This window comes from Saimiri boliviensis, chromosome 3 (genome assembly GCF_048565385.1).
Source record: "Saimiri boliviensis isolate mSaiBol1 chromosome 3, mSaiBol1.pri, whole genome shotgun sequence".
Lineage (NCBI taxonomy): Eukaryota > Metazoa > Chordata > Mammalia > Primates > Cebidae > Saimiri > Saimiri boliviensis.
The window spans coordinates 138,468,314-138,483,003 of NC_133451.1; the positions used below are offsets into that span (position 1 = coordinate 138,468,314).

Here is a 14,690-nt window from a genome sequence, read left to right on the forward strand (position 1 = left end):
TGGCTTGTTTTTGTATTGTTGTTTGGGGATTTCTTTATGTATTCAACATTCAAATCTTTTGTTGGATATGTGATTTGAAAACATTTTCTCCTAGTCTGTAGCTTATTTTTTTATTTTATTTAACAGAATCTTTAGCTCTTTAAACATATTTGAAATAGCTGATATAAAGTCTTTGTCTAGTAAATCCAGTGTCTGGGCTTCCTCAGAAAGAACAGTTTGTATTGATTACTTTTTTTTTCTGTGTATGGGTCATATTTCTTATGTCTTTGTATACCCTGCATTTACCAGTTGAAAACTGAACATTTTGAATATTATAATGTAACAGCTCTGGAAATCAGATTCTTCTCCCACCCCGGGGTTTGTTATTGCTGCTTGTTATGTTTGTTGTTTGTTTAGTGACTTGTCTGAACTAATTTTGTAAAGTTTATATTCTCTGTCATGCGTGACACTGAAGTTTCAGTTTAATTAACTTAGTGGTCAGCTAGTGATTGGACAGTTTTTTGTTTTGTTTTGTTTTTGTTTTTAATGCCTGCAACCAAAAAGAACCTCCCAGCTTATGCAGATGGACCCTGTTTTGTTTTACAGACCTTCGATAGCCAGGCAGTTTACAACTCTGCTTAGCCTTTACTTCTTTGTGCATATTCTGAAGTTCAGACAGAGGTGGCAGCTTAGGGCCTTCGTAGGTCTTTTCTGAGCGTGTGCCTACTCTGGTAAGGCCGTTGGCCTTCTAGATTCCCAGGAATATGTAGGAGCTATTTGAAGCCCCTATTCCTCAAAGTAGCTGATTCTCTAGCCTATCCTCCCAACCTTTTTGGTTAGTTTGTTTGCCAAAACTATTATCCTTGTGCAGCAGGAACTAATATATTTATTTGCTTTTCAATATTTTCAGCAAGTGCCCTCTAACTAGCCACTTTTGCACTGATAGTTCCAAATTAGGTAAGAAAAAAGAAAATCTTTTCCAGGGAGTCACCAGGCAGGTCAAGACAACTTATTATAGTTATTTGTGAATAAGGTTCGTTTTGCTCCTTCTGGTCCTGATATTGGTACCAGGAATGCAGGCTAACATTTTCAAGGTTCCCACTGAGCTGGGGAAGGAGGGAAGGGAGCAGGGTAAGTTAAAATGGCACCAAGCTTGATATTCTAACCAAAATCCAGCTGGTTTTTCTGGATTCAGTGTTTCACTAGTTGCTGCAAGCTTTTGGTTAGTTTTTAGAGTTCTGAAAAGTTGATTCTGCCGGTTTCTATCAGGTTTTTATTGCTTTTATGGAGGGATAGACTTTTGGAGTTCTTAACTCTGCCATTTTTGCTGATGTCTCTCAGATATATCAAATATGGCTTTAAAAACTGATTAAGATAATCAGAGCGGGGTTGGGTAGTACGGATCTCTAGTCCCAGCTACTTAGGATGCTGACGTGGGAAGATTGCTTGAGCCCAGGAGTTTGAATCCAGCCCGGGCAACAGAGTGAGACCCTATCTCTTTAAATAATAATAATAATAATAATAATAATAATAATAAGGCTGGGCACAGTGGCTCACACCTGTAATCTCAGCACTTTGGGAAGCCAAGGCAGGTGGATCACTTGAGCCCAGGAGTTTGAGACTAACCTAGGCAACATGGTGAGACCTGCATCTCTACAAAAAGTAGAAAAAATTAATCAGGCATGATGGTGAGCACCTGTAGTCTCAGCTGCTTTGGAGGCTGAAGTGGGAGGATCACTTAAACCCAGGAAGTCAAGGCTGCAGTGAGCCATGATCTCCAGCCCAGGTGACAGAACAAAACCCTGTTTTAAAATAATTTTAAAAAGATTATCAGTGTTTTTATGAGTAAACCAGCCTAAGTTTAAAATAAGGGGGGGGGGAGAGAGAGAGAGAGAGAAAGAAAGAGAGAGAAGTTAGGGATACTCTTAACCCATTTTTGAAGTTTTTCTGCATTCTACAGTAGCATTATTGAGGTATTTTTATAAAGAAGAGCCTCATTCAGCTGGTTACAGTGCTGGGCTCAAATCCCTTGTTTAGATCCTGAAGGGGCAGCTTGCTTTTCTCAGTTCCAGGCCATATACCACCCCAAACTCCTTTGTTACTTTTCAAAGCATGATATCCAAGTGATATCTGGCCAGGGGAACCCCATATTTCTCTTGTGCACTATTCTGAACAAGTCAGTCATGTTAAAAAATAATGTATGGCTAACACTCTGGGGAGTGGAATCAAGGAGGGCTTGGAGTGTGTCACTTTATACTTCTGTATTGTTTCAGTTACTTACAATGAATATTTTGAAATTAAAGAAATATAAATTTAAAATGCTGTGAGAAATAATTGCCTGCTGGTCCAGTATATTTGTTGCTCATATTCTAGTATTTTAAAAACCTGTTTTTCCCTAAAATGAATTACTGTAGTGATCATAGCAAATGCTGTCCTGTTAATAAAAGAAATGATTGATAAACTATTCAAGAAATGGTAGTAGAAAGGAGTATATAATTACATTTCCTCTGAAGATTATTTTTCAAAACACTGGCTAATTTATCATTTGTTTACCTGTTTGGTCACATGACATTTACTTCTTTTCATGAAAGCTATGATCACTCAAAAAGCAAATCCTCATTTATAACCAGACTGTTGAAAGCTGTTTAACATAATCAAAACCTATATTTAGCATTCCCTGCTTTATTTATTGTGTGTATTTCATCTCCATCTTGTGACCCACAGGAACCTATTCTAGAGGAGTAGATCCAGAAGACATGCATTCTAATGCTCAACTTCCCACTAGCCTGCTGTATGACCTTGATTTAATTTCTCAGATTCTTCATTGACAATATGAAAGATTTAGACCCAGGGCCCAGGTTCACTGACTGTTTTTGTGAATTAAGTTTTATTGTCTATAGCTGCTTTTGTTCTACATCTGCAGAGTTGAGTCATTGCAACAAAGTCCATGTATTCTGCAAGCCTAAAATACTGCTTGACTCTTTACAGAAATAGTTTGCTAACTTCTACCAAGTTTGTTTTCAGGTTCAAAATTCTTTGTTCTAGTTTTGGAATACTTGGGCCAACTGTTTTTTTCATCAGGTTTCTTCTTAGCAAATCACCAGAAATATTTGACTTGAAGAGGGGAAACACCAATAAGTCATACATTCTTGTTAGACACCAGCACCTGTCATATTTTGTTGTTAATGCTGTGATTACAACTTCTAGAGCTCAGTATCTTATAACAGTTAATATTCAACTGGTGAGATGTAGCTTAGCCTCACCTGTGGTACTCATTCTGGGATCTTGGCTGAAGGAGCAATCCCTATCTGGGAAAAAGAACAAATGGACAAAGCACGTCCCAGTGTTTATAACTTTGCTCAGAAGTGGCATGTATCACTTCTACTCACATTTCTTTGGTTAACCTGACATTAATGGTGTGGGAGAAATATCCTTCTGCAGGAGGTCCTGCAAGTTGCATTGTACCTTGAGTGGCTGGATAATCTTTTTACACAGAGGGCAGTGAATTGTTGGGAACAACAAAGTCATCTACCACAGAGTTTGAGCAGACCAAAACTTATGGCAAAAAACTTGGTTTTGAACCTCTTTGTGTGTTATTCTTCATAAACTCCTTGCAAATAATAGTCACTAGAAATTAACCCAGTGAGCTTTTGGAGTATATTGTAGTTCTCTCAACTTGCTTATTTAATGCTCAGTGAAAGAATGTAATGTGCCTTTGGGTTTCTTTTTTGTAGAGTCTTGATGTCTTAATTTATTGTATTGGTCCATTCTCACACTGTTAAAAAGAAATACCTGAAATTGGGTAATTTATTTTAAAAAGCGGTTTAATTGGCTAACGATTCTGCAGGCTGTACAGGAAGCATAGCTGGGGAGGCCTCAGGGAGGTTTCAGTCATGGCAGAAGGCAAATGGGAAGCAGGCACATCTTCACATGGCCAGAGCAGGAGGAAGAGAGAGAGCGGGGAGGTATCACACACTTTTAAAACAAGCAGATCTCACGAGAACTCTATCATGAGAACAGCACCAATAGGGGATGGTGTGAAACCATGAGAAGCCACTCCCATGATCCAGTCATCTCCCAACAGGCCCCACTTCCAAATTGAGGATTACAATTTTACATGAGATTTGGGTGGGGACACAGATCCAAACCATATCACTTACATTTCTTACTCTAAACTGTTTGTCCACCAATATTTCATATCTCATTGAATGACAGACACCACTCAAGTTGCCCAAGCCAGAAAGAAGCTGGGTGAAGTACTTAACTTTACTTATCAGATTCTATTACATAATCAATGTATAATCATATTATATTATATATATTGATTATATAATCAATATATATAATATAATATATATTGATTATATATATTATAATCAATTATATTATATTATATAATCAATTATTATATATATTATAATCAATTATATTATATTATATAATCAATATATATAATATAATATATATTGATTATATATATTATAATATACATATATTATAATATATATATATATAATCAATTACCAGATTCTGATAAATCTATCTCCGATGTAGGTCTTTATTCTGTCTACTTGTCTCCATCTTCATTGCCACTATCCTGTTCCAGGTACCTTTTGCAACATCCTTGGAACTGGCCATTCTATGTCCTGACTTGTCTCTCTAACCCATTCTGTATACAACCACCAAAGTGGTTTTTATAAAATGCAAACTGATCATGTTATTTCCCTGAATTAAAATATTTCAGTGGTTTGTACTATTGTACCCTCCCCTAAAAGCTCAAATTTCTTAACATCGCCATACACCTTTTAAAAAAATAAAATGGAACACTTGATGAATTTGCATGTCACCCTTGCCATGCTACTCTTGGTATCGTTCTGACTTTAGTATATGTGTTGCTGATGTGAACACATGGACATACTACCTTTTGTTCCCTTTATTTTTTTTTGTATTCCCAGTTCTGTCCTGTTATACTCAGCCTACATGGCTTTAAAACTATAATCTTCTAGAAATTTTTTCCTAGAGCATATTTTATGAACTCAGTATTTGCTAAATGTTTTTTCATTTGTAGAGAGTCAAACACTTGATAAAAAACATTGTGCAAAACTGATGTGTATAGTATCGCACAGAGTCCAATGCAGAATGCTCCCATCCTGCTGCTCTATAAGTTGTTCCTTCTCAGAAGGGCTTATCATTGGGCTCTAAAGAAAGCTAGGTTGGGGCACTGTTTGCAGTGGCAAAGACCTGGAACCAATCCAAATGTCCATCAACAATAAACTGGGTAAAGAAAATGTGGCACATATACGCCATGGAATACTATACAGCCATAAAAAACTATGAGTTTGTGTCCTTCATAGGGACATGCATGAATCTGGAAACTATCTTTCTCAGTAAACTGACACATGAACAGAAAACTGAACACCGCATTTTATCACTCATAGGCAGGTGTTGAACAATTAGAACACGTGGACACAGGGAGAAGAGCATCACACACTGCCGTCAGTTGAGGGGGACTAGGAGAGGGACGGCGGGGGAGGGGGAGGATGGAGAGGGATAACGAGGGGAGAAATACCAGATATAGGTGATGGATAGGGGGGATGAAGGCAGCAAACTACCTTGCCATGTATGTACCCATGCAACAATCATGCATGATCTGCACATGTACCCCAGAACCTAGAGTACAATTAAAATAATAAAAAAAGCTAGATTGACATTGGTTTTATTTTACTTTCTTTGTAACCTGTTTTTAGAAGTTTAAAATAGGCCTATTTTGGAACTAGTTGTTTATAGGACCTCTTTAAATGGGTTAACATATTTTTCCTTGTATGACACTAACTCAGCAGCCTCTGGATAAACAGAATGTAAAACACAAATGCATTTTTTTTCTTGTTTGTGGTACTGTCTCCTTGAGGTCTTTCATATTAGCCCTCTGTTTCAGAAATAAAAATAGCTCCATTGAGCTCATAAGGGAATAGGAGATTTCTTCTAAAATCCAAATACTTGGCTTTGAAGATACTACAGTGATTTTATTTATTTGTTTATTTATTTTGAGAGGGAGTCTTGCTCTGATGCCCAGCCTGGAGTGCAGTGGCACGATCATGGCTCACTGCAACCTCAGCCTCCCGGGTTCAAGTGATTCTCCTGCCTCAGCCTCTTGAGTGGCTGGGACTACAGATGTGTGCCACCATGCCTGGCTAATTTTTTGTATTTTTAGTAGAGACAGGGTTTCACCGTGTTAGCCAGGATGGTCTTGATCTCCTGACCTTGTGATCTGGCCGCCTCAGCCTCCCAAAGTGCTGGGATTACAGGGGTGCACAACCACCCCCAGATGATTTTAATTTTTTATGGCCAAAATGTTTTCATTATTTAAAATGTATTGATACAGATTTCTTTGATCAACCAACTGCTATTTTTTCTTTTTATCTAGCCTAGTAATATGGAATTTTTAATAACTTAGTCAACTCTGAGCTCTGAAGCTTTGCAGTTGCTGCAACCACAACTTTCTGTTATCATAAACTGATTTTGAAAAGCAAGATTTTAAACATTTAAAGAGAAATCAGTGGCATTATTGACCATGACCAAATCTTTAAGTATGAGGAGAAAGGGTAGAGGGTGATGGTGAGGAACACTGCAGTTATGTGGGGGATTTGAACTTTTTATGTAAGGTATTTTTGTCACATTTTGTTTTTTGTTTTAATAAATAGATGTGGAAAAAGGGGTTTTAAGTTTTTTTTTTTTTTAAGTGAAAAGTTCTTTGATTTCTTCCTCCGTAGGGAGGCAACAATCTTATTGGGGTTAAAACAGGCTGCTTTGTGATTATTTATAATGTTCTGGGAGTTCTGTGAATATAGGGAATTCTTGAACATCTTCAGATAACATGAAAAAAGTATCGTAAATGTGGATGAGTGCTTTCTTGGATGCAGTGTTAAGGTGATATGGAGAGGAGGTTCCATGATTCCAACAGATTCTTCTGCTTTTGTTTCTCTACTCCTGCCCTCTCTTCTGAACTCTAGACTGCCTCCTTATCATCTCTACTTGGATATCTAATAGGCCTCTTAAATCTAAAATGTCTGTGTTTAGTTTCCTATTGCTGTTATAACAGATTAGCTACAAATATAGTGGCTTAAAACAACATGAATTTATTACCCTGTAATTCTGGAGGTCTGAAGTCTGAAGTCAGTTTCACTGAGCTAAATTCAAGGTACTGTCAGGGCTGCATTCCATCTGTAGACTCTAGGGGAGAATCCTGTTTTTGCCTTTTCTAGCTCCTAGATGCCAGCTGCATTCCCTGGCTCATGGCCCTTTGCTCTATCTTCAAAGCCAACAATGTAGCATCTTCATTCCTCTCTTCTTTCTGCTTCAATCCTTTACTGTCTTCTGCATACTCTCATTAGTATCGCTGACCCTGATCCTCCTATCATACTCTTATCAGAAGCAATTTGATTGATTACATTGGTCCCACCCAGATAATACAGATAATGTCCCCATCTCAGGATACTTAATCATATGTGCAAAATCCCCTTTACTGTGTGTAGTAACATATAAACAGATTCTGGGGATTAGGACGTGCACATTCTTAAGAGGGGCCATTGTTTAGCCTACCATTTGATTTCTTAGCCTGGCAAACCTATTCTTCCTGTAGCCTTCCTCATTTTATTTAATGATACAACATCACAGACCAGTAACCTATGGTCATTCTTGATTTTTCTTTTGTCTTTATTTTTTCCTTCTACCATCCACATCCAACTCATTAAATCACATCCAAATCCAATCAATATGTTATCTTGCTTTTACTACCCTACTTTCTCTAGATTTGTTTTCTTCTCACTAATTTTCACTAAAAGCAGAATACCATTAGCATTCTGGAGCCATAGGCCCTCATCCTATCCTATTCTTTTTACTCCTTGGTGTTCAGAGTTAGTTATAGTACAAGGCTGTGTGAGATAAGTGTCATAAGAATGGCACAGAAAGTGCCACAGGACTAGATTCCAATTACTTTATCCAACTACATGGAGATGGAAAGTGAAGGCTTACATGGTAATAGACAGTAGAGAGGATTTAGGTTGGTTGAGGATAATTATCCTGGAAGGCAAATAGAATTTCCGTTAAAGATTTCTGTCTTGGCCAGGCACAGTGGCTCACGCCTGTAATCTCAGCACTTTGGGAAGTCGAGGCAAGCGGATCATGAGATCAGGAGTTCGAGACCAGCCTGATAAACAGGATGAAACCCTGTCTCCACTAAAAATACAAAAATTAGCCGGGTGTGCTGGTGGCCGCCTGTAATCCCATTTACTCAGGAGGCTGAGGCAGGAGAATTGATTGTACTCGGGAGGTGGAGGTTACAGTGCAGTGAGCTGAAACCACACAATTGCACTTCAGCCTGAGCAACAAAGTGAAACTCTGTCTAAAAAAAAAAAAAAAAAAAAAAAAAAAAGGAGATTTCTATCTTTTTTATTCTTTGGACAGTGAATGTTTATTCTCAATTATTAACAGCAGAGAATAAATCTTTCTCATTATTTTGAATGACTCCTCCCCTTCCTCCCTTTCCTGAAGCAATATGTTTTAAAAAGTTCTCAGGGAGCTGATTTCTAGTGTGTGGATAAACTATACACAGTCAGTTGGGTGGGAAGAATGAAGTCAAGCATCTGAAAAGGTAAAATATTCACTGTTGAAATAATATCAAAATATATCTTCTACATTTTATTATTCTGAATCCTTTTTCTGTAATGGCTTCACATTTTTGGGGTAACATTACAGTTTAGTATAATATAAGGAAAAACGAGTTATTGCCTTAACTAGTCTATTGTGAAAAGGTCTGAAAATAACTAAATTTACACATTTTCCCTACGTTTAGGAAAAAAATTGCTGATAGGATTTTTAGCAACCTTTATTTGTTAAAATCTCATATTAATTAAAACTCAAGATGCATGAAATCAAAATCGGAGCATATTAAAATCAGATATTCCACAGAATAAAATATTCTGCAAATTTATATTTATTCTTAAGGCTGAAATGCTATGTTGAGCCCCACAAAAGTAAGAGTGTCAAGATGTCCCTGTTATTTCCTCCTCATTTGTTCAGTTGTGGTGTTACTGATTAAATAGTTACCAGTAAGTACTTAATAATTTTGTTTTGTGAATGCAAATGTTTATTGTGTGTTTGTTTATTTATTTATTTTCTGCAGAGGACAGGCTCTGAGTGTGCACTGGTTGGCCCCCTGCCAACCCCCAGCGCCTCCCTCCCACACACAGATGTTTATTGATTTTTTTTCCCCTTCAGTAATGTATTACCAGGTGCTATATGTCATGTTTGAGGTTGAACTTTTCATTTTATTTCTTAGCAATTGAAACGGAAAATGTATATAGGTAGTTTGAGCCTTTCTTTGAAATAGAATCACAGAAATTGTTGAGATCTCTGAAGATCCCTAAATATATTACAAATAAGGAATTGTTTGTGTACTTTAAGCAAGAGAGAAACTCCCTGTTCATATTTTAAAAATAGCTTTAATGAGTTATAATTCACATACCATCCAGTTCACCTATTCCCTGTTAATTTATAAAAATTCTCTTTTTTTCCCTGTTAATTTTAAAAACCATTTTCTAGCATCTTTTTAATGTGTTTTTTAGATATTCATTGCCTCCTTTTCTAATCAGTGGCAGAAATAAGTGGGTTGAGGTATCAAAAGAAAGGGATTCTAGGTATAGAGGACACAGGAAATAAGGCCTTGAGGTTGGAAATGGGATGAAGGAATGATAACACTTATCTGGATAAGAAGAAAGCAAACAAGAAGTGAGTTACTTGTCTTGGTGATGAATTCTGAAGTTGATGGTAAGAAACGGTCTGTGCTTTTCTCAAGTCACTTGGTAAATGGGGCCTTACTCTAAGGACAGTGCAGATAAAGAAAAGGGGAAGATGATAAATAAGACAGCACATAGCCTCATGTGGAATCTCACGGATGTTCAGGATATAGCAGTCCTTGTTTTACTCTGCTCTACTTAAGTGCCTTGGTGTCTGATTCGTTCTCTCTGCTTTTTGTTTTGACTCCGCTACCATCTGACTGCCCTCTTTGCTATCCTGACCCCCTCCTGGCCTCTGCATATTCCCATGAGCAGTGGTGTGGGATTCTCTTCTCTTCTTTCACTCCCTTGCTCTCACTTCACCAGTGGCTTCTCATGTCACTGAGAATAAAATTCAGAGTCCTTACTAAGGCCTAGTAGCTTCTGCAGGACCTGGCCTCTGCTCCCTTTCTTTCTGGTCTCAGTTCACGCCCCTTTCCACCTTTGCTCACAGTGTCCCAGCCACACTGACGTGCTTGTTCTTCCTCACAGCCACCTAACCTCAGAACCTTTGTACTCACTGTTCACTCGACAGTGCCTTCCCAGGTATTTTCTTGCTTTCCTCCTTTGTTTAGGCCTCTATCAGATGTCACCTCCTCAGAGACCCTTTCCTGACCACCTTATCTAAGATGGAATTTCCCATCCTGGTACTCTTATCTGCTGCTTCTTTTTTATTATCAGGGTTTCTTGCACATGACATTATTATAATATGAATTTCTTTTGCATTTGGTTATTGTCTGTCTTCCTTACTACAGTGTAAACTACTTGAAGCCCAGCTTGATGTGTTATATTTACTGTAATGTCCTCCTTGCCTAGAATGGTACCTGGTACATTATGGACACTTAATACTATTGAATGCACGTAGACATAATATATGACTCACATTTGACTTCTCCAGAGGAGGGTCTGTTTTGCCGTCCAATATTGAGTGCATCTGTTGGGTAAGATGCTGGGCTAACTGCCCTACCAACCCCTCGGCAACTGTTATGTTAGGTGCCTACCCCTGGTGCATCCACCCAGTAGTAATCAAGATAGTGAGATCATATGTCCTATTCTCTTGATATTCCTTTCTTTCCACTTGCATGGACTGGTCCCTCCAAAACCTTTAAGTTTCAACTTCTGGTTGACAAGAAAAATGTTGCCAGATCCCATGCTGTGGAACAGTTGCTTCCAATTTCAAACTAAACATTGAGAGGAATGACAGGAAGTAATATTTTGGCTTTCTTGATCTTTGTGTCCCCTTGCTGTGTCATCTTGGCCCACACACTCGTGTACTTTCTCTCTGTTCCTCTCTGGTTCTTGATTATAGTCTCTTTTCTCTTTGCAGTCCATCTTTGCCCCTCCTTTCTTTCTCTCTTGTTCTCCCCTGTAAGCCGCCATTTTGCTTTACCCTCTGCATCATTCCAGAGCCTGGTTAGCTTGAGTTCTTGCCTCTGAGAAATCTTTCAACTTACCAAGTTTAATTTTTTCCGTTCTTTGTTCCTTATGGCTGGAGAGGCTTGAGGAAGAGAATTGCATTGGAATGTTCTTTTCCTCCTTCATCCTTTTATTTGACTGATATTTGAAAACCTACTGTGTGTGAAACATTGTATCAGATTCTGGGCTACCTCCATAAACAATACCCAGGTTCTCACAGTATAGTTAAGGAGACAAATAAGCTGAATTAATGTTTATTATTCATTCAATTTTTTTTTTTTTTAATGAAGTCTCACTCTGTCACCCAGACTGGAGTGCAGTGCATTGTGTTGGCTCACTGCAACCTCTGTCTCCTGGGTTCAAGCAATTCTTCTGCCTCAGCCTCCCAAGTAGCCGGGATTACAGGTGCCCACTACCATGCCCAGCTAATTTTTTAATATTTTTAGTAGAGATGGGGTTTCACCATGTTGGCCAGACTGGTCTTGAACTCCTGACCTCAGGCGATCCACCTGCCTAAGCCTCCCAAAGTGCTGGGATTACAGGCATGAGCCACTGTGCCTGGCCTATTTTTTTCAACAAATATTTATTAACACTAAGATACAGTGGTAGATAAAAACAAAAATTCTTACATGGACTTACAGTTTGATAAGATATACATTAATTAGATGACACATAAATAAATGTTCGATTATAGCTATGTCAAATTCTATAAAGGAGGGCTCCATAGTGCTATGAGAATTAGGAGGATCTGTCCTGGTTAGGAGAGACAGGGATAGCTTCCTTGAGGAAGTGAAGGGTAAATTGAGATCTGAAGACACAGTTAGAATTAACTAGACAAGGGCAGCAGGAGAGAGGGAATAGCAGATACAAAAGTCTGGTGCTGAAAGGGTGCTAAGAATGTTCGAAGAAGTTTAAGGATAGAGAATAGGCTTGAAAGTGAGCCAAATGAGGCTGAAGAGACAGTCTGGGGTTCGATTGGCTGGGCTTTGTAGACCACAGTAAGGGATTTGGTCCTTATTCTGGTAACAGCAGGAGGATGCCTTTGAAGTGCTGTAAGCAGGGGGGGAAGGAAAAAGATATAAAAAATATTCTTATTTTTAAAACACTAATCTGAATGCTGTGGAGAATAAATGGAGTTGGGTGTAAATGGAAGGCATAAGAAAGGATATGGAAATGCTAGTTAGGAAGCCATAATGGCAGTCCAGATGCTACTAACCCACGTGGGGTTAAGAGTTAGCAAGAATTTTAAGTTTCCAAATCTACCTTTACTTTCTATTAAACATATTTCTATTAAATGTACTTACTTTATTTTAATTTTTTTTGAGACAGAGTCTTGCTCTGTTGCCCAAGGTGGATTGCAGTGGCAGGATCTTGGCTCACTGCAACCTCCAACTACTGGGTTCAACAGATTCTCCTGCCTCAGCCTCCAGAGTAGCTGGGATTACAGGTACCTGCCACCACACTTGGCTAATTTTTGTATTTTTTTTTTTTTTTTGAGATGGAGTTTTCGCTCTTGTTACCCAGGCTGGAGTGCAATGGCGCGATCTCGGCTCACCGCAACCTCCGCCTCCTGGGCTCAGGCAATTCTCCTGCCTCAGCCTCCTGAGTAGCTGGGATTACAGGCACACGCCACCATGCCCAGCAAATTTTTTGTATTTTTAGTAGAGACGGGGTTTCACCATGTTGACCAGGATAGTCTCGATCTCTTGACCTCGTGATCCACCCGCCTCGGCCTCCCAGAGTGCTGGGATTACAGGCGTGAGCCACCGCGCCTGGTCTAATTTTTGTATTTTTAGTAGAGATGGTGTTTCATTATGTTGGTCAGGCTGGTCTCGAATCCTGACCTCAAGTGATCCACCCTCCTTGGCATCGGAAAGTGCTGAGATTACAGGTGTGAGCCACTTGTAGCTTAAAGCTTAAAGTAAGCCAAAATGTACTTACTTTAAGTCAACTATCAGAAACAAATTTTTTTAATAAAAGGATCCATATCTTGTCAAAGACACAAATGCAATAAAACTTAAGTTCATTGAAATGAGAAATAAAGGATGACTTAAAGAAGTATGAATGGAATTATACCAGAAAATCTATGGTAAATATAATGATTATAATTGACTACAAAAGTTAGCTGTGAGTTTCTGGCAGCCTAGGTATAAAAGGGAATAGGATAGGTCATGTGATTGTTTAACAAAGGAAGCACGGGATATAATGCTGTTTTCTGTAATTTTCTTTGTCAGGGCCGGGCATGGTGGCTCACGCCTGTAATCCCAGCACTTTGGGAGGCCAAGGCGGGTGGATCACGAGGTCAAGAGATCGAGACCATCCTGGTCAACATGGTGAAAGCCTATCTCTACTAAAAATACAAACAATTAGCTGGGCATGGTGGCGCACACCTGTAATCCCAGCACTTTGGGAGGCCGAGGCGGGTGGATCACGAGGTCAAGAGGTCAAGACCATCCTGGTCAACACGGTGAAATCCCGTCTCTACTAAAAATACAAAAAATCAGCTGGGCATGGTGGTGTATGCCTGTAATCCCAGCTACTCAAGAGGCTGAGGCAGGAGAATTGCCTGAACCCAGGAGGCGGAGGTTGCGGTGAGCCAAGACCGTGCCATTGCACTCCAGCCTGGGTAACAAGAGCAAAACTCCGTCTGAAAAAAAAAAAAATTTTCTTTGTCCTAAATATTTAAAGTGTTTTATTATAGATGTGAAGTTAAACCACTTAGATAGGTCCAGATTGTTGAAACTCAGGACCTCAGCTCTTGAGATCGTAGCATTAATTCATTGTTGGTAGTAGGTCACACTGGTATTTTAAAAAGTAAAAACTTGAGAAAAATTCAGAGCTGAACCATAAATACGCATTTCCTTCTTTTCTTTTCTTTTCTTTTCTTTTCCTTTTTTTTTTTTTAAAAAAAAAGACAGGATTTTGCTCTGTCACCCAGGCTGGAGTGCAGTGATGTGATCATAGCTCACTGCAGCCTTGAACTCCTGGTCTCAAGCTGTCCTTCCTCCTCAGCTTCCCAAGTAGCTGAGACCACAGGCACACATACCACCATTCTTGGCTAACTTTTTATTTCTTTTGTAGAGACAGGGGCTCTGTTGCCCAGGCTGGTCTCCAACCCCTGGCCTCGAGTGATCCTCCTACCTTGACCTCCCAAAGTTTTGGGATTACAGGTGTGAGCCAACATGCCTGATCCATGTTTGCATCTCTTTTTTTTTTCCTCCTATTTTTGTGCTACTCCTTATGGAGCAGGGTTAGCTAATCCATAGGCAGTGTGCCCAGAGTTGGCTTTATATGAAGTTTTTATTAGCCCTCTTGTTACAGTTGAGGGGTAGAGGGAGGTTAGAAGGAAAGTTAAAAATAGTAGAGGAGGTGAGAAATAATAGACTAGAAGCCCATGATGCAACCCATGGGCACAAGGTAGACCCTTAATATATTTTCCAGTGTCATCACAGATACGTTTTG

The 14,690-nt window shown here is 39.0% G+C and overlaps 1 protein-coding gene across 4 annotated transcripts in view; it reads left to right on the forward strand.

Moving 5' to 3' along the window:
- Positions 1-14,690, forward strand: part of SH3D19 (SH3 domain containing 19) — a 217,007-nt gene that overhangs the window by 24,137 nt on the left and 178,180 nt on the right. The window lies entirely within an intron of this gene.